Source organism: Podarcis melisellensis (assembly GCF_964234715.1).
Source record: "Podarcis melisellensis genome assembly, chromosome: 8".
In the NCBI taxonomy this organism is placed as follows: Eukaryota; Metazoa; Chordata; class Lepidosauria; order Squamata; family Lacertidae; genus Podarcis; species Podarcis melisellensis.
This window is the reverse complement of record NC_138540.1, coordinates 42,557,950-42,585,391: the sequence shown is the minus strand read 5'-3', so window position 1 is coordinate 42,585,391 and position 27,442 is coordinate 42,557,950. Positions and strand designations below refer to the sequence as shown.

General features: G+C 46.2%; 1 protein-coding gene across 7 annotated transcripts in view; it reads left to right on the top strand.

Moving 5' to 3' along the window:
• Nucleotides 1–27,442, top strand: part of ZNF469 (zinc finger protein 469) — a 270,776-nt gene that overhangs the window by 25,741 nt on the left and 217,593 nt on the right. For 4 of the 7 annotated variants that reach the window (XM_081920130.1, XM_081920134.1, XM_081920126.1 and 1 more), the window contains exon 2: nt 6,426–6,516. The gene's annotated coding sequence lies outside the window, so the exon portion shown is untranslated. Of the gene's footprint in view, nt 1–2,831; nt 2,998–3,030; nt 3,106–3,955; nt 3,975–6,425; nt 6,517–27,442 lie in introns of those variants that run through there. The other 3 variants (XM_081920129.1, XM_081920128.1, XM_081920131.1) reach the window with 3 other exon arrangements.

The following is a 27,442-nucleotide window of genomic DNA, read 5'->3' as shown; positions in this document are numbered from 1 at the left end:
TTTTGATGAGCCTGTCACATATAGGAGATGCTCCTTTTAAGAGATGTAACACTGGAAAAGGGTTGTCAACTTCAGCATTTTAAGGCTGAAACTGATAATCAGTTTCATTGGGCAGTTTTCTCTCAACACTATAGCTTTGGGAGAGCTATGAACCTCTTTCATATCCTTTTGCTGTTGCTTTATTTCCACCTTTCTTCTTCTGTTCTTGAACAGCTTGGGGTATGTGTGTGTCTATTGAACTTTCTTTCTCCTTCCTAGAGCATTCCTAGCCAATCAGAGATCACTTAGCGAATGTGAGAATGTCCTGCTGTGATGTAGCTCATCAGATTTGGCTAAGTGAGGACATTCCTGATGGCAATGGTGATTGAGAATGAATCTTCACCTGGGTGATTCCAGCCAATCCCACCACCAATCCCACCTCCCATCTCACATGGCAAATGTTACAGCTAACAGCAGTTTTTGTAAAAGATTTTCCCATTTGACTTAACTTTCTCCCCCCTCCACATTTTTTTTTCTGAGACACAAAGTTGAGGGAGAGGCTAGATAAAAGTTTATAGCTTCTTGTTTCTGACATGTATTCAGTTCTTGGAAAGCGAAAAATATCCCAGGAAAGTGCCTTTTTCCAGGGGGCTGTTTTGGCAGGAAGGCTTTGTTCTGCAGTTAAAAGGTACTTACAGTAACTTACTGTGTGGGGAGGGGGAGGAGAAAACCCCTCAGTGCAAACCAATATGTAGAAAGAAATGCAAAGTGACAAATGATGTCAAAGGTTGCCTCTCACCAGCACGTGGCTTAATTTTGCGTGTGTCTACAGATGTGTCCAATTTAGTTTCACAAGCCTCTTTTGGGGAATCCAGATGGCCTTTGAACAGGGTGACTACAGACCTTATCCAGCCAGGGAGACGTGTCTGGACAGGTGCCTGGATGCAAAATATCCATTTTAAAATTCAGAGAGTTTTGTGACCAGCTCTTTCAACTTTTCACTGCTTTATCTATTGTCTACTGCTCAATTGAAAAGTGCAGTTCTGTATATCCCTCTCTACTTGTTCACTCCCTATGGAACCTCAATAGTGGTGTGCTTTTGGAGGGGGAGATATAGCTGAATGTTAGAGCATCCTTTTTGCATACAAAAGATTCCAGATTCAGTCCTCAGCATCTTCAGACAGGACTGGGAAAGACACCTTCCTCTCGCCTGAAACCCCAGACAGCCACTGCCAGTGAGTGTAGACGATACTGAGCCTATGCAGTATAGAGCAATAAAATGTCTCAGCTTGAAGCAGCTTCCAGTGTTCCTATGAAATGTTCCCCACACAAGCTGCTGTTGAAATCTGAACAACTGCATCCAAATGGTTTAACCTTAAGGTTTTGCTTAAATGCTCTGCTCTTACACTTTCCTTTAAAACCCTGTTCAAATGTCAGCCTTGCAGCTGTGAAGTCTCCACAGGTAGCCAGTTCTCGTGCTTTGCCTACAGCAAGGGGTAAACCCTCTATTTTTGTTTTGTGAGTGAAAGATCTACTGTTTTTCCACGGTCCTCTTCCAGGAGGGTCTTCTTATCCGAACAACCCTAAAGGTGTCTGCAAATATTTTTTCTCCTCTCCAAGGGGGCTCTTTTTATCATTTCCTGATCCTGGCAGGTGGATTTGGTAAAGCTCTTACCGTTTATGGCTGCCACATGTTAACAGTGCACTCCTTTGGTCCCCCTTCTGATGTCCTTCTGCGTAATGGCTTTTCTTCTTACTCTTCTCAAAAAGGATAACAGCCCACTTAAAATTAAGCAGCTATTATTGCAGCATTCTTTTATGAACTCCTCTTTCAGTTTCTTCACTCACCATTGGGTTGCAAAGATGTGACTCACAGCCCTTCACCCAGAGAGTCACCGCATGAGACTCTCTGCCTTCAAATACATTTTGGGAGCATCTGTTGGCCCAGAATGTGGCTGCCAGGATGTCAGCTGGAGCTGGCAAATTAGAGGAATGTAACACCAGGAATTTAGGACAATGCCTTATACCAAGTCAGACCATTGGCTCACTTAGCTTAGTGTTGTCTACACTGACTGGCAGCAGGTATTCAGGACTTCAGGCTAGGGAGGTTTTCCAGCTCCACCTAGAGATACTAGGATTGGAACTTGGGACCTTTTGCATGCAGAGCAGATGTTCTACCACTGAGCTACAGCCTTCCCCAACCAAGTCATTGATCAATCTAGACTAGCGTTGCCCTCTCTGACTGGCAGTGATTCTCTAGGACTCTCCTGCACTTTGAACCTTTTTGAACTGGAAATGCCAGGGATGTTCTGCCTGCAAAGCAGGTGCTCCATCCAGTGAGTTGTGGTCTTCCTCTCCTCTTTGGAATAAATAGCAGTGGTGTCCATATCATCTGCATTAGCTTCTAGTTTGTGGCAGACTAATTCCAAAGCTTTGAGTTTATTTATTTCATTCCTAAATTTCTCTCCCACCCTTCCTTCCAATGGAGCCCAGAGTGGTAAACATCAAAAGGTTAAAATAATACAATTAAGGGTGTGTTTTTTAATTGCACAACATATCTGTAACCATTACCTCATGGTTGCTAATGTCCAGTGTCCTTCAGCTATCAAATGTTTTAAAATGTCTCCTGGGAGTCAATAACGAGCAAGACAGACACACCCAACCAGTGGGTGCATTTCACAAATGGGGAGTCACCACTGAGAAGGCCACCAAACCAGGAGCAGCCAGAGGGAGCACCTTTAATAACCCTTAAGTGGCCTGGGATCAGCTGATCTCCTCCTGTACTAATCATTGTGGTCTACCTCTGGGATCTTCCCATGATCCCCTCCTGCCATTGGAAGTGCAGTTGGGTCCTGGGGCTGCTCCAGGTTTTGTTTTATATCCAGCGGCTGCTAGGCTAGACCTGGCATGGACTTCTGGGGGCTGCTCTAGGTCTTGTGTTGCCTCTGGAGGCTGCCAGGCCTGGCACGGCCTTTCCAGGGCCACTTAGGCTCACGTTGTCTGGAGACACATCGGCTCGTGAGCAGGAAGCCAAAGACAGCAGGGATAAAGGGGGGGGGGAGAGCAACGGAGTTGCGGGATGGTTGGGGGGGAATGCCCTGAATTTTCCTCACAAAATGTTGAAGGGTATGTCATTCTCATTTTTAATTTCAATTATTAATTATTTCAATACACCTTTTACACTATTAATACTATTCATTGTTAAAGCCCTCTGAGAATTGCCACTCTGTGAGGGGAATAAGGGCCTCCTAACATAGGTTTGCCGTATTTCAAAAAGTAAAAACCAGGACACCCTGAAATTGATGAGCTTTTTTAAGACAACCCCAAGTTGTTAGGCCAAAAAACTTAACTGACTTGCCTAAGATCCAGGACAAAGTGCCACCTTTTCGAAATCCCCCCCCCCCCCCCGACGTCAATTCTGCCTTCGAAATCCTGGTAATGTCCGGGAAAATCTGAACATATTGCAGCTGTATCCTAACAGTGCTTGACCCCCTTAACCAACTACAGGGGGAAGCCATGGCTATTTAAAATGGTTCCACGGTGCTTAAAATGTGTGGTGTGAATGTGGATTCTCTCACTCTCACTCTCTCTGTACATAGGTAAAGATATTCTCAACCAAGAGTCACCACTTTTGCTGTAAAAGCTTTTCAGCCGCAGGAAATGTGGCTTTGATTGCGACAGTCCTCACTCACTGGCACCTCTTTTTTCCCCTCTTCAGCTGCCTGCGGCAGCCATTTTGTGCTGGCAGCCATGACATTTTTATGCTACCTATCAATGACCATTTTGATATGCGGTTTTATTTTGATGCATTTGTTTTATGCTTTGGAGACAGTAGGATAGCTAAGATATAAAAACATCATAAATAGAGCCATTAGTCAAAGACCTAGTGTGGTGTAGTGGTTTGAATGCTGGACTAGGTCCTGGGGGACCAGGGTTTAATCCCCACAGCCATGAAGCTCACTGGGACCAGTCACTGCCTCTTATTCACCTCACAGGTTTGTTGTGGGGATGGGAACTATGTGCACCACCTTGAGCTGTGTCCTGGAGCTAGAATATACATGTAGCTAGAATATACATGTAGACATATTCAATTATTCTTTTTATTGCACTTTGTATACAAGGAAACATTTTGGATAGCCACAGGCAGCCTTTCTGGCCCGCACCCTGCCCCACACCCACTCAGAGCAAACACTGAGCAGGCATTCAGTGCTTCTTGCCCTATGCAATTGTACTCTGCAAACAAATTATTCTGTGACATTAGCTTGATATTCTCAAATCCAGTAAGTGTTGAGTGAAAGCTGAATCGGCATAGGAAGCAGGTAAAATGATTATATTGTGGAGCTAATGCTCGGCCTATTTAACGTCTTGTTCTCAAAAGGAGATGGCTGCCATGTTGATTATCGGAAAGATTCACTCTAATGGAGTCTGTGCAATAAAAGGAAAAATAAGATGAAAACCAGGCGGGATTCAGTACATGTGATTGAATCCTGTCCTTTTTGTGATCAGAGTTCCTTTGTTGCTGATGAAGCAGGATTGGTGAATAGCCAACCCTGATGGAGGAACCAGCTAAGGTATCATTAGGCACTTCATTCAGTCCAAGCTCAGCCTTCCCTCCTTTCAAGAGGGAAGAGAGCATCCTCTTTGTTGATGAGCACAATTTGAACATTTGATACTTTAAACTCACTTTTCTTTGCTGATGAGCTATTTATACCAGAGCAAAATCAATGGAAAGGGAGGGTCCCTGCTTTGGTGCAGTGCCAAGATTGCGGTTGGGGGGGGGCTGAAGTTTAAGTTAGGTTCTACTCATTTCTTAATTTCAAGCATTTGGTATTGTGGCAGTGGAGTTTTCCCCATTGTTTGTAAGTGGACCCACACCCTGAGTTGCTTATTATTTGGGTTTGGGATTCATTAGCTAATAGCACCATGATTGCAATCTCAGAGCCTCTGGAAAAAATACTTGGGAACAGAAAGAAATGAATCATTTAAAATAAAAAGAATAAATCTAGATACAAATAGCAAAAGAGCAGGGTCAAAGCACTTGGAATCAGATGTGGATGTTTATCCACTTTTGCATGGCAGATTCTTCTGTTGCTCAGTTGTTTCAAATGAACCTGCTGAAGACTGCCTGCTCTTCATTATTTCATGTCTCTTTTTCTCTTGGGGGGGACAAAATACCAAACACTTCCAGATATATAATCCCAAGAATTTTCAAAGCAGTTTAGAACAAATATATAGAATCATAGAGCTGGAAGTGACCCTGAGGAACCTCTGCAAGGCAGAAATATGCAGCTAGCTGTCCCGTATGGGGATCAAACATGCAACCTTGGCGTTATCTGCACCTACACCTGTAACCTGCTTTGAGGTGTTGTTGTTGTTGCTGCTGCTGCTGTTGTTAATCAAACTATAAATTTTATTAAATAAGACAAATTAATAAAGCATCATTTTTCCTTAAAAAACCTCTCTAAAACAATAAAAGTAGTAGCTAAGCAGTAAATAGCATATATAAAATATTAATTGCATTTAATATATGCTTTTTATTGTGCTCTTCCCTGAAATCCCAATATAAGAAGTGACCAGTAAATTATTTAAATATACTGTATAAAGCTCACAGGAAAAGCATAAAATGCACATCAGATTATGCACTTTAAAAGCCTGAGCAATTTTGCCATCAAGGTGTGGTTGGTTTCACCTGTGCTGCTCTACCCTCCGGCCCTTGAAGCCTTCAGAAGGGAGTTGTTTAATGGATACTTTGACTTGGTCTGTTGGTAAGCTGTATGCTTACTTAAACGTTTGTGTGGGTTAAATGAACTGTTCGTGGTTGATTTTTAGTTTCCCCCCAGGATTATGTTCCTGTGATATTATATGTCTTAGTATGTATTGTTATTGTATTACTGGAATAGATACAAGATACTAGAAACTGCTTCTGGGTTTTGCTTGTAGGGCAGCAGATTGTACTATAAGTACAAAGCTAAGGGATTTCAGCAAATGAGGGGAGAAGTTCTGCAACTGAGAGGTGCAGTTTGGTCCCAGTACATTTTGAACTGTGGTGGTTTCTTTATAATGGGGAAAACTTTATCCTTTCTTTGCTTTGGTGTGTGGGTCTATCTATCATCACTTTATAATAATACAATCACAGCATAATAATAAGTGTTTCAAAAATAATCTAATGCATTCTTCTTTGTACTCAAAATTTTCAGAAATATAATACATGAGTTATATTTTTCTGAAAATATAGATTTCAAAAACCATCCAGCAATAAATTCCATCTTACAGCTCAGTGGTGGGTATAATTTTCTGATTTTGGAGTGGGGGTGTAACATTCATTTTGAAGATAAATATTGGTAGCTATTCAGAGATTCCCTCTCCCATGTTTAATGCTTTTTAAAAATTGCATTCACACTGAAGTCCCTCTATACATGTATTTTGTTTTATTTTTTCTATTTAAGGTTGGTTCTGGAAGCAGCAGGGATGATTCCTCCTCAACAAAACCACTTCTTCAAGAATCCTGAACTAGGCATGCCCTCATTATGAGGAAAGGTAAGCCACATTTTTCTCTCTCTTGCTTGTGCTATACGGAAGGGAATATACTCTACCTTACTCTCACATAATTATGTATACCGAGGTGAAACCTCTAAAAGCTTTCAATTTTCTGCTTTCCCTCTTGACCTTGGATGAGTAAAATCTTGTTCGTTTTAAAATAATTGTGTAAAACAACCTGGCTTTTAGTTTTTCTCAGTTGATCTAATCTTGGTGTCTGAATGCCGTTGTACCTAAGCGGAAGGAGAGTTCTCAGCGATGCTGTTATTAAGCTGAAGGGAAAACATTATTTCCACAGGATTGTGTGCAAATGTTACATGCACCTCATTCTCCCAGCAGTTAGGGAACAAAGGGGGCTTGGTGCATACCTTGGCTTTGCTTTTGTAGGAAGGAAGGTCGCTAGAAGCTTGTCTTTGTGATGTGTGGTTTTATTAGTTCGTATATACAGGCAGAACGTAAGAGAGACGATTCATAGTATTAACACTCCCCAGCAGATCTTGGCTTCCCCCCAGTCAATTAGGCATAGCTTTGGGTTCTCACAGAGAACAAAATCCAACCCTCATTGTGCTTTCTAGCCCCCACTGACAAAACTGTGTGGTCAGTTCCACTTTTCTCTTCCAGTCACTGACTTCTGCAGCTGGAGAAGAGATGACTTCTCCTCTGCAACTTACCGTATTTTTCGCTCTATAAGACGCACTAGACCACAAGACGCACCTAGTTTTTGGAGGAGGAAAACAAGAAAAAAAATATTCTGAATTTCAGAAGCCAGAACAGCAAGAGGGATTGCTGCGCAGTGAAAGCAGCAATCCTTCTTGCTGTTCTGGCTTCTGGGATAGCTGCGCAGCCTGCATTCACTCCATAAGACGCACACACATTTCCTTTTACTTTTTAGGAGGGAAAAAGTGAGTCTTATAGAGCAAAAAATACGGTATCTTCTAGAAATCTCTCTAGCTATTCAGTTCCTACACAACACATTTGCCCAAGCTTAACATAACAAAACCAACATTTAGCAAACTTTGCTAGGTCCATTAACATAACAAAGTGACTGCTTTGACCTACTTTAGCAGTTTCTATTACTTTACAGAAATCCCATCTTACAGATATACAATTTCAGGTTTGGAGGGAACCCCAAAGATGACATCTAGAGGAAGCATTAGCGAGACCATCCTATAAAAGCGTAAAAACCAGTGGCCCAACTAGTCCAGCATCCTGTTCTCACAGTTGCCAGCCAGGTGCCTATAGGAAACCTGCAAGCAGGACCTGAACACAAGAGTGCTCTCCTCTCCTGCGGTTTCCAGCAACTGATATTCAGAAGCATTGATGCTTCCAATAGTAGAGGGCAGGGAACATAGCTGTGGTAGCTAGTAGCTACTGAAAGCAATGCCATCCAGGAATTTATCTAATCCTCTTTTAAAGCCGTCAGAGTTGGTGGCCATCACTGCTTCCTATGGGATCCAGTTTCATAGTTTAACGATGCTCCGCATGAAGTACTTCCTTTTATCTGTCCCAAACTTTCTAGCATTCAGCTTCATTGCATGTCCACCACTTCTAGTATATCATGAGAGAGCGATGCATTTTCCATAAGCCTGAATGATTTTTGCTGCATCCACACATGCAATTAAAAATTGTTCATGTGCAACAAGTCATGCAAGCTGGAGCAGATCACACGAGCTTCTGAGTCTGCACCATTTTCTGAATGGCTTGGAATCTGATCTATGGCTTGATGGGATGGGAAGCTGCTGGATGCGGTTTTGAAGGAAGAGCAGTGTGGCAGCAACTTATAAATTCATTGCAATGTGCCCTACCGAGAGAGAGAGAGAGAGAGAGAGAGAGAGAGAGAGAGAGAGAGAGAAACATCTGTTGCAGGCATACCATCATTTTTCACTACAAGCCTGTAATGTTTCATGGCTTCCCCCTTGAGGATGGACTCGTGACTTCTCAGAGCTCCATTCATTTCCCAGCTGCTCTCTATCCTCACACACTGAACATGTGTAAGAAGAAAAAGCCTCCCCTTCCCCCTCTAAGAGATCCTGAATTTCTGACATGCTTGCGATGCTTTCTCAGCCCTTGGAATCCCAGCCTCTGGTCCATCCCTGCTTGCATTAATGGCCCACAGCTGCATCACATTCACAAGTGACCGCAACACTCCTGGGAGAAGGGAGAGGTTTTGGCTATGCCACCGATGGAGGCTCAAGTGTTCCCCTTGCTTATGTGAGATGCGCCATGTCCCTGGCTGGCTGTTTATGGCCCTGGATGTTATTTACAACTTGGAGAGGCAAAATTATTCTTTGAGAAAGGAGCCAACATTTTAAAAGTGTCTTGAGTGAAGCCACTTCCCTGGAGAGGGGGAGAGAGAGCCAGCACACGACGTGTTTGTCACAGTCTCCCATCCTTGGGTGAAACCAAAGCAACACAAAGGCCTCATATTGGCATCAAGACAGTGGTTGAATTGTTTCCAAATAGTACTCACTGTTTGTTTCATCGTTGTTTGTGTTTATTATCCAGCTCGCTCCGGAAGCTTTCAGTGGCAGAAATAATTGTGAAAGGTGGAATTAATGTGCATGGCGAGGTTAGGATGCCAGAGAGACAACTGGCATTTGACCCCCACTCAGAGTATATAGATTAAAAAGGCCTGCACTGATCCATGGATCAGTGAGATTAGATGGTTAAAAATGAAAATCTTGTTGACTTAGCTGAAGTCTTTAGAATCTGTCAATCTTCTGTTTCATCAGTGTCCTTTGTGAGGTTGATGGGCAAAATGCTGTTTTTAAAACAATTTCCCTTCTTTGTTTGCTTTCTCTCAAATCATTAAATCTTACTTAATTATTTTGGGACTTGCAAGAAATGGATGGTGGCATTTGCCCTTTCCTTGGCAACCCAGTGTGACTTTGGAAGACAGAACTGTTGCATTCTTCTGAGGATGCTTCTTTGTGCATGGTTTTTGGTGTTTGTGTGTTTGCGCTCATGCACATGAACCAGAGGTGCCATGTTCAGTTCCACTTCCAATAATACCAGTGTTGGATCAGTGCCTCAGTCCATAGACACCCGTAGCTGCCTGCCTGCACATGCACTCAAGGGAAGACAGGATAGGCATTTAATAAATAGTTAGAGGAGGATCTGCACCTGTGGAATAGTTGCCTGGCACTGGATCAACAGATGCCCAAGAGACAAGACTTTTAGAAAGGGTTCCAAGGGCGAGAGGGAAAATCTGTCAGTTTGAGTGTCTCTCAGTTTCTCAGTGTCCCAATCTTAAATTCAGTTCTCCACATTTCCACGGAAAATCGTGATTATTATTATTATTATTTTTAAAAAACCTCTTGAAACTTTTCCAGCATTTAAGTAATAATTAAGAAAAAAACAACAAATGCACCAAGCAGCATCAGCAGGAAAATATGGTAGCAAGGAGCCATACACAACACACACACACACAGAGTAAGGGGGGGGGGAGAGAAGACTGAGCAGCCAAAGGTTCTGATCCATATCAGATTCTGTTGCTCTGATGCGGTGAGAGCCCAGGTGGAAGGCAAAGCTGTGAGTTGGAGTTGACCTGAAGCCAAAGGACACCCAAAAATACCGAAGGTGGTAGTCCAGAGACCAGTGGCTAAGTTTCAGAACCATGGCTAGTGATCCTGCAGCAAAGGCAAGAAGTTTGGGACACAATCCTCCCTTGTTCGAGCACCCTGTTTATAAAGTCGCACAATTTGTTTGTCGGCAAATTGCGTGTCAGTTTGTGGGTACCAACCACAAAGCCCAATCTGGGTTTGGATTTGGCCACGTAAAAGTGTCCTGGGCACTTAGCCACGTGTGGTGTGGAAATGGCATCTCAGCCGCCAATTAATATCACCCTGTACTTCCATCATTGGTTGGAAATCATTTATATCCATCTGTTCCTGCGTTTGGTCTTGGAAGAAAGAGAATAATATAAAATATATAATTCTGTGGGCCTCTTCCCCCCTCCCCCGGCCCCAGCCATTAAATGTAAACAGATGTTTGAGACATCCTTATGATATATACACATGGTGGAATAACAACTCTGTGGTAATCACTTTAAAGCGGTGGCCAGGGAGATATGAATCTTCCGGTGGATGTGGAATGCAGTGCTGAACTTCTTATTTGTAATCTTGGAAGGGAACATGACATTCACAGGCCGCTTAAGGACAGCGGACGTCCATGGTATGTCCTTATTGACATGCAAAGTTTTATGGGGCTGAAAATTGGTTCAGGCTAATTATCCTGGATCGATCTCTGCCAACGATGCAGTGGGACACAGGGTGGGGGGCATTTAAACTGAGACGAAGCTCTACTCTTAGGGATTTAGTCTGATGTTTTCTGCTGGCTTTCAGGGCTAAAAAGCAGCAGCTTAGAATGGCATCATACAGTGATATATATAAAACCCACATATATGTATATATTCAAACAGCAGCATAGATACCGCAGTCTAGGCCAGAGAATGAATCTCGGTATAACAATGGAAAAAACCAACAAGAGTTTTGGGAACTCCAGCCCGGCATCATCAATTAAAAGCAGATCAGAACAAAAAGATGTTTAAGGCCCCTTGAAACTCATATAATAAAAGAGCCAAATGTGCATCCAAGTGGGAAGCAGTTGCACAAGGATGGGCCTGTGCCACTGAAAAACAACAACAACAGTCAGGATTCAGCCTTGCTCAGATTTGGGACATGGGGTCTCCTTGGAGAAGGAACAGCAGAATACCCTAGGTGATCTCCACACTTCCAGTGGTTGTTCCTCCCCATCACCCCCAGGAGAGCTACAGGCAGTGGTGGACTTTCAGCTCCAAAATTTCAGCAGCACCCTGTGTGATGCTAAAATTTGGCACCCCCCACCTCTCGTGCTCCATCCAACAGCTGTTTTGTGGTGCCCCCTACAATGTGCTGCCCAGTGCTACCCTAACAGGGTATAGATGAGATGGCAAAATAGGCAGGACCCAGGAAAGGGCGAAGTCTCCAGCCCATATATCATCTCTGAGTCTGATTACCTTCACTGCTATAGCAACAGTTAATTTAGAGCTCTGCCTTCCTGAGCTGGGGAAATGGAAAAAGGCCCCGTTAATTCACCATGCCTCAAAAAACCCAATGTTCTCTCTACACTGTTTTCAATGTATTTTGGAATTCTTTGCTTCTGAAATCTATGCAGTCAAACTGGGGTTAGATACTAGCAAATTATATAAATGTATACTATGTCTCTTAGAGACACCAGGACCTGAACCTTCTGCATGAAAAACACATGCTCTACCGCTGGGCTTGATAGTCTCCCCTTTTAAAATGGGTCTAAAAGAAGAAACTGAAGAGTAAATGAATGCTCCATACAGAAAGCAGAGCAGATCCTGGGGGAGAGCTGTAGCTCAGTGGAAGAGTATCAGCTCTGCATGCAAAGTCCCAGGTTCAGACCCCAATGGTATCTCCAGCTAGGGCTGCAGATCAACTCTGTCTGAAACCCTGGAGATCTACTGCCAGTCAGCGTAGACGGTGCTGAGCTAGATGGATCCATGACATTCTGTCAAGCTTCCTGTGTTCCTAATCTTCAGCAATGTGCAATTAGGGTGAGTGTGTGTCTGGTGGTTCAGGAGCTGGGATGTGACAAGACTGTCCTTATTTTTATCAATTGGAGAAGATCATATCCTCACTGGCCGTCCTTTCCCTTTCCTTGGCCTCCTGCGTCATGTTGCTTTTGTAATAAAACAAAACAAACTATTCCAAACCCACAAAATATCACATAATGTAAGCATGTAAATTGAGCAGATTTAATCTGATTTTATATACCAGGCGGATACTCACATAATTTATTTGGAGGGCTGGATGTCAAGATATGGGGTTCCTTGGGAGGGAGAGAGGGGAAAGTAACACATCCATTAAAATATTTTTATATGTTATATGCTCTTAATTTCTGCACAGCCGCAAAATGTCAGCTGAGGACAAATCTGACACTGCTCGGAGGAGACACCTGTTTTTCTCAGTCTTTCCCTTTCTCCTGCCATTCATGTAGCACTTCTGCGTCAGCCTTGAATCTGACCCAAGGCACTTTGGTTAAGGTTCAAATAATCCCTGAAGTGTTTGGCTCCTTTTCCAAAGTATAGTCAAATCTTGGAACTTTTCTTAAAAAAAAAAAAGGGCACCCACCCCAAAGCGACATTTTCAGTGTCCTGGATGGATCCTTTTGCCTCTGAATTCTGGATTTGCAGCATTCACTAGCAAAGAACCTGCAATGCTGGCCTGTAATTGCTGAGTGTCAAGTTTGTTACACGGAGACTAATGATTAAACACTGAGAAAAACTGATAAAAGTGGTGAGATAAGGGCGATTTGGCTTTTCAGATGGAAATGCCTTTGGGGAGGCTGGCTGTTTGAAGTGGAGGATAATCATCTAGGACACGAGACTGTGGGAGCTGTTGGCTGTTTTGCTCTGGATCACGTCTAATGACTTGGGGCTAGCCAAGCACAGGAGAGGAGTGGGCTGTTTGGATTATGGGTAACTGAAGCACTTTCTCTCTCTAACTCTCTCCTACTGAGCTAAAGTACACTGCCCTCTGGTGTAAGTACGAATGGTGATGTTTTGTGCAATCTAGTATTTTTCTTCTACTCTGCTGATTAAGATAACCACTTTGGAGGAAAATGGGTCTCCTCTTCATTTAATTGTTGCATAGAAAATTGGGTTTTGTTTTTTTCTACTCACAAGCCCAGTCTCACCCACCAAAATTCCCACCTTCTGCCCACCTGGCAAGCTCTACACAGTCAGTCTCCTTCCTATCTCTCGGTCTTAGGGGTCCTGCTATACAGCTAGTAATTTTTATTGTATTGCTTATATTTATTGTTTTAGATTGCCCATCCTTTGGGGTTGAATTCCTCACTTTAATTCTATGTACATCAGAGACACCATATGAATTAATAATAATAATAATAATAATAATAATAATAATAATAATAGCAACTTGTCAAAGGCACCACAACCTTGTACTCTCAGACCCAGATCTTGGTGGGTGGGTGCATTAAAAAGTGTCCTGACTCTCACTCTCAGACACAGTTTTCAGCCTGAGATTCCTGGAGGCTTTACTCCAAAGTCAGCACACAGTTAAGGTGTAGATGAAGATGCAGGTTACACACAGTCATTACATCAGATGCAGACCTCTAAGATGCATGGCGAGGTACAAGCTAAGACACCTCAACCCCTGACATGCCCCTTTTGTTCTCTTTGTGAAGAGCAGAGTGGGCACCGTCATTTGCACATTTGGTTCTTGTTCCAAGCAAGTGGACACTCCTGGGAGTAGGCTGGGTCTGCCAGTGGAACCTCAGAAATGGGACTTGGGTCTCCTTGACCAGCAAACCTAACTTACTTTGTGGCAGTAGGGATGGGTGAATCAGTCCATTTCGGTTTCTTTGCTTCCCATTTGTACAATCTTAAATTCAGTTCTCTACATTTCAGCAGGAATTTGTGATTTTTTTTAAAAAAAACACCTCTTGAAAAGCCATCAACATTTTAGTACAAATTTCTCCTAATACTCACATTTTTGCAAAGCAGTACAATCCCAAATACAATGTAGTTTTGTGTGTTATTTCCCCTAATGTAATTCATTTTAATGCACACTTTACACTGACATGGTCCAAAGGAAAGCAGAGCAATACATTTGGCACCAGCTTGGCTGCAGGAGTTGACGGAAGGAGGCATGCAAGGCACCATCCAACCATCTTAGGTACTCTCCAGTGGCACAAAAAATCTGGCTGTTAAACAGAAGGTTGGTTGCTCAAGCCTACCCAGCAACTGCTGTGGGCAGAATTCCTACATTGCTGGGGGTTGGACTAGTTGACCCTTGGATTCCCTTCCAACTCTACAATTCTATGATTCTAAGGTTTACTCCTTAGCTGTCTCTTCTCTCAAATAAGTGCCGCAAGGCTGTGAGTACAGATTTTTTCTTGGGACTTCCTGGTGCACATCTCCCCAGGGGTTTTGCTAGGTACTCAAAGCACGCAGTGGGCAGGGTGACAGGCCCATAACACCAGTTTGCATATATGTATAGCAAATTAAGACTGTGAGTGGCTGTAAGAGGAGTCTCACCAGTGCTGCACTTTGCAGGGTATATTGCAAACTGAAAAGTTTGGAACCCACTCAGCAGGAATACTGTTGGAATCAGCAGAACCATAGAGTCAGAAGGGACCCAAAGAGTCATATTGTCCAACCCTCTGCAATGCAACCGCTGTCCCAACCGTTTCTTTGGTCTTTCTTTCCTTTCCTTTTAAATCAATCAGAAAAGCCAACCTGGAGGTTTTCCAGTGAAAAGAGTATAAAAACTATTTGAGAGGGAGGGAGGGAGGGAGGGAGAGAGGGAGGGAGAGAGAGAGAGAGAGAGAGAGAGAGAGAGAGAGAGAGAGAGAGAGAGAGAGAGAGATATGCTACTAGTAAATTTTGGAAAGATCTAATGGAAGGCATCACAAATGACAACAAAGAATTATTTTTTCGGAAATTTGCAGTGCCAGGGTTTAGGCAAAGGAAAGCAGTGATGGAGGGACAAAGTCCAATGTCAAAATTGTTCTTATGTTTTGAAAATATGGCTTTGTTCAAAAGGCTCCAACAATGCCTATTGCGGCGAGGACAACTTTTGAGATGTTATCGTATTGGCCGCTGGTTAGCAAAGCAGAAGCAAAGTGCCTTTTCGAGAGACTGCTCCCCAAGGCCACCCACTCTTCCCCAAAGCCCTGCAGAGGCATGCTATACCATTCTGATTTATGACTAGTGACACACAAATGTACAGAACTGCTGAACTTTTCAGGACCCTCAGAAATGCAGACTTGGTGTGCTTTTTTTATTCTTTAAGGAATGCTGATGTGCGCATGAATTGGTAATATCATAGTGGACTTTGGCTGGTCTTGATATGAACGTCCTCCTAGTTCTATGTGTTTTGGGCCAGAAGAACTCTGAGACCACCGGGTCTCAGCTATGCTCTTGGTTACACCTCGGTGCAATGTACAGATGACTCACTTGTGAGCTGGGTGGGCTCCCTCCTTTGCAATCAGAATTGAGAATAATAATTCAAGGATGGAGAATTGGAAAGGGTTGGTGAGAATATCCTTGTTTGGGGAGAAGGAGGGCCAACTTTGGCTGTTCCGGAAGGGGAGATGGACAAGCCCTTTAGCTTTTGGAACGGGGTTTTCAGAGGCTTTAGTAGATTGGCTTATGTCCATTGTGTTTCAGGGATGCTTAAAAAAACCAAGCTCAAGTAAACATGCAGCCAATAAAGTGTTCAGGCATTATTTCCCTGAACAGAAAGAAGATAAAAGAGAAAAATTATTATTATTAATCAGTGTAATACAATTTGAGCTGACTGTTGCTCAAGCTGAGATTGATCTCGTTGGTTCTTGGTGTTGAGGTTTCTTTTGTATGGGTAGACATGGTATCAGCATTACACAGTGAGGTATTTCTGCACTGTGTGCCATTTTCCTGGATATTTATAAGTCAATTCCACTCCATTTTTGCATTAATTTGCATGTTTTAACCCCCCATCCTTATTTAAACATGCATATCTAGATATGCATTTTATCTCAATGTATACATTTCTGCGGACACAGGTGGCGCTGTGGGTTAAAGCCTCAGCGCCTAGGACTTGCTGATCGAAAGGTCGGCGGTTCGAATCCCTGCGGCGGGGTGCGCTCCCGCTGCTCGGTCCCAGCGCCTGCCAACCTAGCAGTTCGAAAGCACCCCCGGGTGCAAGTAGATAAATAGGGACCGCTTACCAGCGGGAAGGTAAATGGCGTTTCCGTGTGCAGCTCTGGCTCGCCAGAGCAGCGATGTCACACTGGCCATGTGACCCGGAAGTGTCTTCGGACAGCGCTGGCCCCTGGCCTCTTAAGTGAGATGGGCGCACAACCCCAAAGTCTGTCAAGACTGGCCCGTACGGGCAGGGGTACCTTTACCTTTACCTATACATTTCTAAAATAGCACATTTTGAGTCTGTTTCCTGAGCCAAGAACTGTATTGCAAAATTCCGAGAAGTGCAAAATCTATGGGGTAATTACATTCTGATCCAGAAGCTGCAGTTAGCACAGAATGCTGCAGAATAGTTGCTGACAGGTGTGAGATTCTGTCAGCATATATTACCTGTCAGGGTTTCTGGGAGAGAGGAGGAGATGACAGAGGAGACGGAGAGCGAGTGGGAGGAGGGGCAGAAGGATGAGGAAGAAGATGACGGAATTCTAAGGGAATCCACGAGTCTGAGCAGCGAGTCAGAGGATTCTCAAAAGGGGGTTACCTTAATCAAGCAAAAGGGAGGAGAAGGGAGAAGCGGAGAGGAGCCCAGTGGAAGACAGACGCAGCAAGAGGCGTCTCAGCTGGAACGGAGTAAAGGGGGTGGAGTCGTCAGCCTCTCGGAGGGAGCAGGATTAGGAGAGAACAGAGAAAGGGGGTTGGAGCAAGGTGTTCAGCCGGAAAGGGTGGAGAGCAGAACAAAGGGTGGTGTAGCGGTCGAAAGAAAGGTCAGGAGCAACGTACGCGCGCCAAGTTCAAACGTAGAGGCGCGCGGAAGTGGAGAGAGCTCAGGGGAGGAGCCCGGCCCCAAAGCCAGAAGGAGGGGGGAAGAGGCGGCAGAGGATTCAGCCTCAGGCGAGTCACGGAGAGAGGGAACCCAGGGGGGCAGGAAGACCCTGCGGAAAAGAAAGGAGAGGAAGAGGTGGTCTAGAGCCAGGCTATTAAGTTGGTGTGGAAGAGGGGAGGAGTCAGAGGGGACTTCAGCGGTCTAACGTGACAGACGTACGGCCACAATGCTGAACTGTATGAGAAGCAGAAATCTTCAATAAACTTTTCCTGTAAATAAACTGCAACGGAGTGAGGTCTCTTGTGAGCTGGGACCCATCCTGGGTGGCCGTGACAGTAAGTCCCCTCTCTGAAAGCAAAAAAATTTTTTTTGCGAAGCTCACGAACGGGAGCAGCCATGAGCGCTGAGGAGCAGCTGGTTGCACTGCGGGATCAGGTTACCGCTCTCACATCAGCAGTCATTGCTTCGCAGAAGAAGAATGACGACTTGGAGAAGACGTGCCAGGATTTGCAGGCAAGGTGGGAACACGCGGACAGGGCGGGGGCCCCAGGATCCAGAGCGGAGGGCATTGCGCTTGGACGGCGGGGGGGTGCCCTGGTTCCGCATTTTAATGGCAACTTGCAAGACTATCCCAATTTCAGAGCGGACGTCGTGTATGCACTGCATTTACTCCGTCACGATTTTAAAGATGAGGAGGAGAAAGTGGGGTTCATTGTTTCGCACCTGCATGGGGAGGCCAGGGCTTGGCTACGCAATCTGTGGCGCGAAGATGGACCGGCCCGTCGCAATTCAACTGCGTTCATCAAAGCGATGGATTCTTGTTTTCAATCCTCTGTGGATGTGGACATTGCGCGCCGTCAAATGCACGGGCTGAGGCAGGGGAAAGCGACTGTGCGCCAATACCACTCTAAATTTTTTGCATTGCTCACCGCCTTAGATTGGCCAAAGGACAGTAAACCGGTCAGAGATCTTTTTTGGGAGGGATTGAGCCCCCCCATCAAGGATGAGATCGCTAGGGGGGACAGACCCCAGACCCTAGAAGACGTGGTGCAACGGGCTTTAGCTATTGGAATTCGACATGAGGGACGTCCGTGGCACGAGGAGGACGGGCCCCAAGCGCGTGCGCAAGCGAGGACTCTCCCTTTTGTGCACAGGGATTTCAGCCGTGCGCACCCCTCGCCAATGGGGAAGGACAGCGACGAGCCAATGGAGATTGGTGGTGCTAGGGCTCAGAAGCCATCCCAGAGCCCTGTCCCTGGTGCAGCCAAAGCGAAGCCTCCTAGAGGAACCAGGAAGTGTTACATCTGTGACAGTGCGCACCATATGGCGAAAGAGTGCCCCCAGAGGCTCCAGAAGCACACTGCGGCACTGGCAACTGTGACAGCAGAGGTGCAACCAGGGGAGCGACTTCAGGGAAACGACAGTGCCTGGCTGGAAGCAGAGCTCCTGGGGCTCAGCCAGGCGGATCTGTAGACAAGCCCCCAGCATCGCCGCAGAGCGTGGACCCTTTGCCTCCCAAACCGGCAGTTCTGCTCACAGCAACACTCCAGCTGCCTGATGGGAGACTCCTCGAGGTTCCAATAACGATCGATTCGGGAAGCAACGCCGACTTCGTGGGACTGCAGTTCGTTAAGCAGCACAACATGGCGCTCCTGCCTGCAACGACGCCTCTGAACGTGGTCACGGTAGACGGCAGGAAGTTGCTGGGAGGGCAAGTGGTGCAGCAAACCCCTCCCATGCTGATGCAGATTGGCAACCATCGAGAACTTATTAGTTTCAATGTCACCCACTTATCGGACACGCCCATCGTGTTAGGCATGAGTTGGCTGGAGAGGCACAGTCCCGCGGTTGCGTGGTATCAGCGGCAGATCACCTTTTGTTCATCGTATTGTGCTCAGCATTGCTTTCAGACCGATCAGGGAGGAGAAGCCGAGCAGCAGTTGCATCTGGGTATGGTGCAAACAGTGCCTCACAAGTACCAGGACTTCTTGGAGGTTTTCTGTGAGAAGGAAGCTGACAAGTTGCCGCCTCACAGACCTTACGACTGCGCGATTGATTTAGTGCCAGGGGCGCAACTGCCTGCTGCCAAGCTGTACTCCATGTCGGAGGACGAAATGCAAGAGCTTCGGGAGTTCATAGACCATAACCTCAAGCGCGGTTTCATCCAGGAATCTAAAGCAGCGGGAGGCAGCCCTGTTTTCTTTGTGAAGAAGAAAGACACGCCCCAAAAAAGGCTTATAGTGGATTACAGGTTCATAAACAGCTTGACTAAGCCCAAAGCTTTCCCCATGCCCAAGATTGACGACCTTTTAGCGACCGTCAGGAGGGGCAAGATTTTCACCAAGCTGGACCTACGTGGAGCTTACAATCTCATCCGCATCCGGAAAGGAGATGAGTGGAAGACCGCCATGTTCACCCCTCTGGGCACATACGAATACAGAGTCATGCCTTTCGGCCTCCAAAATGGCAGCCACGTTTTTCAAGCATTTATGCACCACGTGCTAGCAGGTCTCCTCTACAAAAAGTGTGTCTGCTTTCTCGACGATATCCTGATTTTCTCGGAATCGCCGGAGGATCACGATAAGGACGTGAGGGAGGTCCTGCAGAGGCTGAAGGAACACAGGCTGTACGCCAAGTTGGAAAAATGCCAGTTTGATGTCAGAGAGGTTGATTTCCTTGGCTACAAGTTGTCCGACGAGGGACTGGCCATGGACAGGGCTAAGGTTCAAGCGCTGTTGGACTGGAAAAGCCCTCGAAATCGGAAAGAGGTCCAGAGGTTCATCGGCTTTGCCAATTTTTACCGCAAGTTTATTAAAGGCTTTGCGAACGCGACGGCGGCTATCACTGACACCCTCAGTTCCAAGAAGAAGAAGTTCGTCTGGACCGAACAAGCGGAGCGGTCCTTCCGGACGCTTAAGGGTCTTTTCGCCTCCGAAGAGCAGCTGCTCCACGTGAATCCCGGCAGACCCATGCGGGTAGAGACCGATGCGTCAGACAGAGCGGTTGGGGCCGTTCTTTTGCAAGAGGATTCACAAGGCAACTGGAGACCGGGTGCGTTCTACTCCCGGAAGCTCAGCAAGACGGAGCGCAATTATACCATATGGGACAGGGAGTTGTTGGCCATTCATGCAGCTTTCAAAGCGTGGCGACACTTCTTGATAGGAGCCAAGCACACGGTGCAGGTCCGCACGGATCACAAGAACTTAGAGTATTGGCGGACGGCTAAGTTGCAGACCCAGCGACACATGCGCTGGGCGGAGTTCTTCGCGGACTTCGACTTCAAAATAGAATACATCCCAGGAGACTCCAATGTTATTGCAGACGCGCTATCCCGAAAGCCGCAATACTTGGAGGAAGCAGCTCCAATCGCAGCAAAGCACATTTTCGCACCGCAGGCGTGGACGTGCGCTACCATCGCAGTCGACCTGGACGCGGTGCGACGCGCGTTGCAAAGGGATCAGTTTGCACAGTCTAAGATGGAGGAACTACGCGGAGGGTCGCGAGACAATGATGAGTTTCAATTGCAAGATGGACTTTTGACTCGTAAGGGTGCCCTTTACGTGCCCACCGACGAGCTTCGAGCCAAGGTTCTGCAACAATTGCATGACGCCCCTAGTGCAGGCCATTTCGGCAAAGAGAAGACGATGGAGTTGGTGGCTAGAGACTTTTGGTGGCCCCAGATGAGAGGAGAGGTGGCGGACTACGTCGCCAGGTGTGATATCTGCCAGAGGTCCAAACCAGTGCACCAGAAGCAGGCGGGATTGCTAGAACCGCTGGAGACACCGCAGCAACCGTGGGAGAGGGTAGCGTTGGACTTTGTTACAGACCTGCCCAGCTCCAGAGGTAAGACGGCGGTGTTAGTGGTGGTGGACTTGTTCACCAAGATGGCGCACTTCATCCCTTGTGCCAAGGTGGCGACGGCAGAACAGACCGCAAAGCTCTTCATCGATCACGTCTTCAGAGTGCATGGACTTCCGCAGTCCGTCTTGTCCGACAGGGGGCGCCAGTTTGTTTCCACTTTCTGGCGAAAGCTTCTGGGCATCTTGCACGTCAAAATCAACCTGACATCGGCGAGGCATCCACAAACCAACGGTCAAGCGGAGAGGGTCAACGCGATCATGCAGCAGTACCTGTGGTGCTACGCCAACCAGCGACCTGCGGCGTGGGTGGACTATCTGCCGATGGCTGAATTCGCCTACAACAACACGAAACACGCATCCACCGGGGTGACGCCTTTCTTCGCGAACAATGGCCGTCATCCCAGGACCTTCCCGAGATTTGCGGCACCAGGAGGGGGGGGGCCTCAAGATGCCGACCAGTTTGCAGCGGAGTTGCAAGAGGTGCACGAGGAGCTGCGGAGACATTTGGAGCTGGCAAAACAGGCGTATAAGGTGCAGGCCGATAAGCACAGGAGGGCGGGAGAGGACATCCAGGTTGGGGACTGGGTGTGGTTAGCAGCCCACGCGATGCCGGCCAGGTCATTGGCCAAGAAGAAGTTAGGACACAGGCAGCTAGGGCCATATCAAGTTGAGGCTAAGATCAATCCGGTGGCTTTTCGTCTAGCCCTTCCGGAGGGTTCCAGGGTGCACCCGGTCTTTCATAGGTCGGTGCTCACTCCCTACAAAACCCCACACAGGTTTCAAGAGTCAGGAGCACCCCCAGAGCCACGTAGGAGGGCGCCTGAGAGGGGGGAATCGCCAAGACCAGAACCTCTTAACGAGGTCACCGAGATACTGGACTCGAGATGGGGGGAGGAGGGGGTTGAATATTTTCTCGCCAGGGAAGGCACTCCGGCCTCTGCCAATAGCTGGGTGCCGGGTTACGCGTTGGACGAACCCCTGTTGAAGGAGGAGTTCCATGCACTTTTTCCGCACAAGCCCATGCCCGAGGAGTATTTTGATGATTGGCTTTTCACGCCCACTTTGTCGGACAGCACGTTCGAGGGTTTCTCCTCGCCCGAGGGCCATACGCCCGAAACAAGCCCGACCAGGGATCCGAGACTGGGGGGGGAGGAGACAGGCCCTTGTTGGTGGGTGGATCAGCCAAGGGAGGCATGGAGTCAGAGATGGATGGTAGGTCCTTGGCAGGCAGCGCCAGGAGAAACAGTGATGGAGGAAGAGACTGTGATGTCTTTGGGTGGGGAACCCGAGTTCGAACACACATATACGGAGCTGCCAGAGGAGAACGTTGAAGTGGACAACCTGTATCCTGAACCGACCCCGGAAGAACCACGTTTTCCTCAACCTGCACCCGGCGAGCGGGAGGGGGGAAGGGGGGGCTTCGAGGGGGGGATGGATGTCAGGGTTTCTGGGAGAGAGGAGGAGATGACAGAGGAGACGGAGAGCGAGTGGGAGGAGGGGCAGAAGGATGAGGAAGAAGATGACGGAATTCTAAGGGAATCCACGAGTCTGAGCAGCGAGTCAGAGGATTCTCAAAAGGGGGTTACCTTAATCAAGCAAAAGGGAGGAGAAGGGAGAAGCGGAGAGGAGCCCAGTGGAAGACAGACGCAGCAAGAGGCGTCTCAGCTGGAACGGAGTAAAGGGGGTGGAGTCGTCAGCCTCTCGGAGGGAGCAGGATTAGGAGAGAACAGAGAAAGGGGGTTGGAGCAAGGTGTTCAGCCGGAAAGGGTGGAGAGCAGAACAAAGGGTGGTGTAGCGGTCGAAAGAAAGGTCAGGAGCAACGTACGCGCGCCAAGTTCAAACGTAGAGGCGCGCGGAAGTGGAGAGAGCTCAGGGGAGGAGCCCGGCCCCAAAGCCAGAAGGAGGGGGGAAGAGGCGGCAGAGGATTCAGCCTCAGGCGAGTCACGGAGAGAGGGAACCCAGGGGGGCAGGAAGACCCTGCGGAAAAGAAAGGAGAGGAAGAGGTGGTCTAGAGCCAGGCTATTAAGTTGGTGTGGAAGAGGGGAGGAGTCAGAGGGGACTTCAGCGGTCTAACGTGACAGACGTACGGCCACAATGCTGAACTGTATGAGAAGCAGAAATCTTCAATAAACTTTTCCTGTAAATAAACTGCAACGGAGTGAGGTCTCTTGTGAGCTGGGACCCATCCTGGGTGGCCGTGACATTACCCCTTTTCAGAGATCTGCATCAGCTGCTGATTTGTTACCGGGCCAAGTTCAATGTGTTAGTAAATAAATCCCTTAACAGCTTGGAATCAGTTTTCTTGAAGGATTGCATTTATCCCATATATGCCCACTTGACTGCTTTGATCTGTGGCAGTATTACAACTGACCCATCATGTTCATTTCACACTTATAATGATCTCTTAGTGTGGCAGCTCCTACACTTTGGAAATCCCTGCCTACTGACGTTAGACAAGTACGTTTGCTGTTGTCTTTCCAACGCATACTAAAAAATGTATGTATTTAGGCAAGCCTACCCAGCCATATAACGCAGACATATATTAACTTATATTGAATATACTTGTAGATTTTTTCTTTTTTATAAACTTAGTTTCAATGTTGATTTTTAAAATTGACAATTTAATATTATTTGTAAATTGCTTAGAGGTTTTATTGACAGTTAAACAGTATTAACATTTTAACCAACCAAACAAAATACATAGTATTAGTCCAAAAGATGTGAATTAGGCCAGTTCATTTCAAGTGTGGGTCAGTTCGCATTCTCCCCCGTCGCTAGGTGGGAGCCATTTGTTTAAAAAGTCAAATACCTAATATGTAGCTAGAAAATAGTGAAATGACTGGAATCCCCCTCATCAGTCTTGAGTTTCCTTGTTAGGTTTGTCTTCTTTTCTGTTTGTACAATGGCTACATTATTTTATTAAAATATTCCTTCAAATGAATAATGTGAATATATTTTGAAAATCTAAAACACTTTTAAAAAGACAATTAAAACACAGTTTAGACATTAGGCTGATATTGTGTATTTTCTGCCTCTTTTTGGACAACATTGAGTAACACCAGATTTGCAGTTATTTAGATAAATGTAATCATCAAGACAGGATCCTTCAACTCAGATAAAAATCTTTTTAACAATTGAGCACATGCTGGATATTTAGAGGGTGTTGCTGGTTACCAAAACTTTTTAACTGCTGGAAAAAAACACTCCTGTCTTTTTGCAAATTAGACTAAATTGAATTTTATTTCCATTCATGTGAGGGCTTACTTACTAGTAAATTGCATTAGACGCTCACAACCTCCCTTTCTCTTGCTCAAAGGCTTATTTGAGGCCTGTTGGATTTCAGCTTGGAAAATGAGCTGCAAATTACGTAAGTTCAGGGGTTGGGGGTTCGAGATGGCAAGCTGAACGCATCCAAACGGTGGTTTGTAAACACAGTTTAGAGTTTAACAAGAGTTTAATTCCAGACTGTATACATTTCTAACATCTGTGCAATTGGAACCAGACATGGGTGCTTTATTAATAGAGATCTATAGGGAGAGTTTTGTAAAAGAAAAAAAATAAATCCATAGCTAATTTGCTTGTTTTCAAATGTGGGTTTGGGGCCTCTTTTTGTTTTGGAATAAATTTCCTCATTGGACTCCAAAATTTCTCTTTAATAATGCAAGGGAAGAACTGATCTTGAAAATAGAACATCTCAGGGCAGCAAGCCATTGAATTCAATATAAGATTATGGAAAGACCCGAAAGCTAGCTAGGCAAGCTCCTCTGAAGCTTTCTGGGCTGTTGAATCTCACTTCAGCACTGGCGATGGGATAAGATGGCACCTGAGGACAGGAAGTGTCAGGAGTGTATGGCAGCCCCGGTGGGATGCACAGCTAGCTGTCTTCCAAGAGAGGGGAGCGGATGGGGGGACCCCAGAGGGATGGTGTGTGTGGCGGGGGGGGGGGGTTGTCTGCCACTGCTGCCCCAACAGTTCTTGTTGCTTGAAGCAGTTGCCGCACTGCAAATCTGCAGTTTTGACTAATGTACTGTTTTTGTAAGCAATTTCCCTTTATATTTTTGTGGATATATTCCTTTTTAGGCACACATTTCTCTAATATGTATATTTTCATTGTTTGGAGAACTGCATTGCAAAATTTTGACTAAGTGTGAATTTCAGAGGAGGGCTGTGTTTCAGTTTTCGTATTGTTTTGGAAAGTGTGAATGTAATAGATACAGCACTGGGCACAGCACTCAACCGTGCATGTTTCCTGCTCACTATGCATGGTCCCCTTTGCCTTTTCTCCAGCCCCAGTGTAGAATCCAGCCATTTGTCAGTATGGAAATTGGTTTTAAATGCATCTAACGCAGGGACAGTGTTGGCAGAGAGGAGCGTGTTGGAAAACTGGGCACCTTGAAACTTTATTATATGCAAAGGGAAGCCATATGCGGAGCGTGAAATGAAATCCTCTGAACCAGTAACTAGCGATTACGATTTCTGTGACTGGGTGTTAAATGAGAGGATTGTTCCTTTCAGCATCATCAAACCAGTGTTGTTTCTGGTTTCAGCTTGCTTGGACTAAACAATGCTTTGGAAATGTGAGTCTCTTTCAATTCTGTTATCAGGCTCCAAAAGAGCAGGGGCTGGTGATATCCAAATTCAGGGCACAAGACTAGCCATCTTCAACTTAGAGGTCTCTTACTTAGCATCATGCCTCCGATTGTGGGCAGCATCTCACGGTCTGAGGAGAAGGAATGTAGATCAGTGACAGACTGTCCCTGGTTCAATACCTGACATCTCTACATTTTTTAAAAAAAGGACCAGCAGGTGGTGGGGAAAGGCCTCTTTCTTCCTGTGACCCTGGGAAGAGGCTGTCAGTCAGAACAGACAATGCTGGTGTACAAGAACAACTTAAAGCTGCTCCTGAGACTCCCAGAGTAAATAACAAGGTGTGACTAGTGACCAGTATTTGTCATATTCATTAAAAGCCTGTTAACGTCTTCTTCTCTGTTTTAGCATTCTCAGATTTCAAAACCCTCTCTTAGGTCCCCAGGCTCTGAGCTTGCATGGAGATTTGGAAAGTCTGAAGATCTCAAACACCTGGATTTTGAAAGTGATATTTGGGTTCTGTGAGCCTATTGCCAGTTTTGGGGATTGACTTTTGTTCTTGATAAACCTCAATTGTTGTGGTCAAGTCTTTGGGAGAAGATCCTGCTAGCAAGGGAAGTCTGCCCCCCATCATAGGCTGTGTGTGAGATATAACTGCTTGGCCCCACTTGCTCTGAGGACCTCAGTGGGCTTCTGCCTGGTCGGTGGAAGGCAAAGGGCAACGCCAAGGAAGAGGGCAGGAAATGCCACCTGAACAATCCTGGCACCATATGGGCACCATTATATTCCTATTCTTCTTACCACACTTGAATCGGATTTTGTATTCTGAGAATCTTCTGTAAGCCACTATGAGAAGCTCAAGGGAAAGAAATGCTCAGAAGCAATAGTTTGTGAAACAAGGTATTTCTATTCCTCAAAACCCTGTGTAATCCCAGGACACAGGCACAGAACAGCAGTAACCCATCATGCTGACAAAGAACACAAACTCTGTGATCTTCTAGTCCTTGCATGGTCTCTCTTTGCACATTGGCACCACTGTCACAGTGACACATCCAACACAGTGGAAGATCTCCATGCAGGCGTTCTCCCCCTGCACTCCCGTTCTGAAGTGCCTCCTTTCTCTAAGTTGGTTTTCCATTCCTCTTCTCCCACAGTTAACAAGTGTGCTTACGGAATCCATGAGTTCATTGGAATCCTGTTCTTAGATCCATTTCCAGGAAGTCCTCCCCCCCACAATGCACCAGGCTGTCTCCATTACCCTCTGGAACGAACAGTGTTAGTGGATGCTGCGAGGTTTAGCCCTGTAGGCGAAGGTGGTTTGGTGTACGTGTTTTGCAGAGGGGGCAGGGGTCGGGAATGAAGCCATACAGAAATGTAGTCAGCTGCTTTGGCCTCTGCCTTCTGCTGTTTATCCCCAGACCGCCTCATGGTTTGAGTAACCACCAACAGCCACAATCGCAGCGCACACAAAAGCTGTCTGAGAACAGCCCACCAAGAAAACATCTGGAAGCAGCAGTGAGCAAATCACATGCTTTCCACCACCAGGGCTTGAAACTTAGAACCACAAGACATGTGAGTGGACAGCCAGCCAGGAGTTGGGTTTCTTTGTTTTTTTAATACAGATTTGGGGAGATAGTGTCTATATGTGTGTGATTTGCCATCCCTCTACAGCCAGTAAGAAGGGGATGTTGTTTGGCTTTTCCTGGTGGCTGGAAACAAGAGGTGAAGCTTGGAAAGCATCCTGACTACTACCTTTGGTCAAAAATCTCAGACTCTTGGCCTGGGAAACCCCCAAAGCCTTATTGATAAAATTGACACATGGTCTCACATTAGCTCCAAGTACAGGATACAGAGTTCACAAGCAGAGTTCTGGCATAAGCAAAGATATTGTCCCAACATCTGACCAATTATTTCCATTGCTTTGAAAGCGCAAGGTGAGTCTTC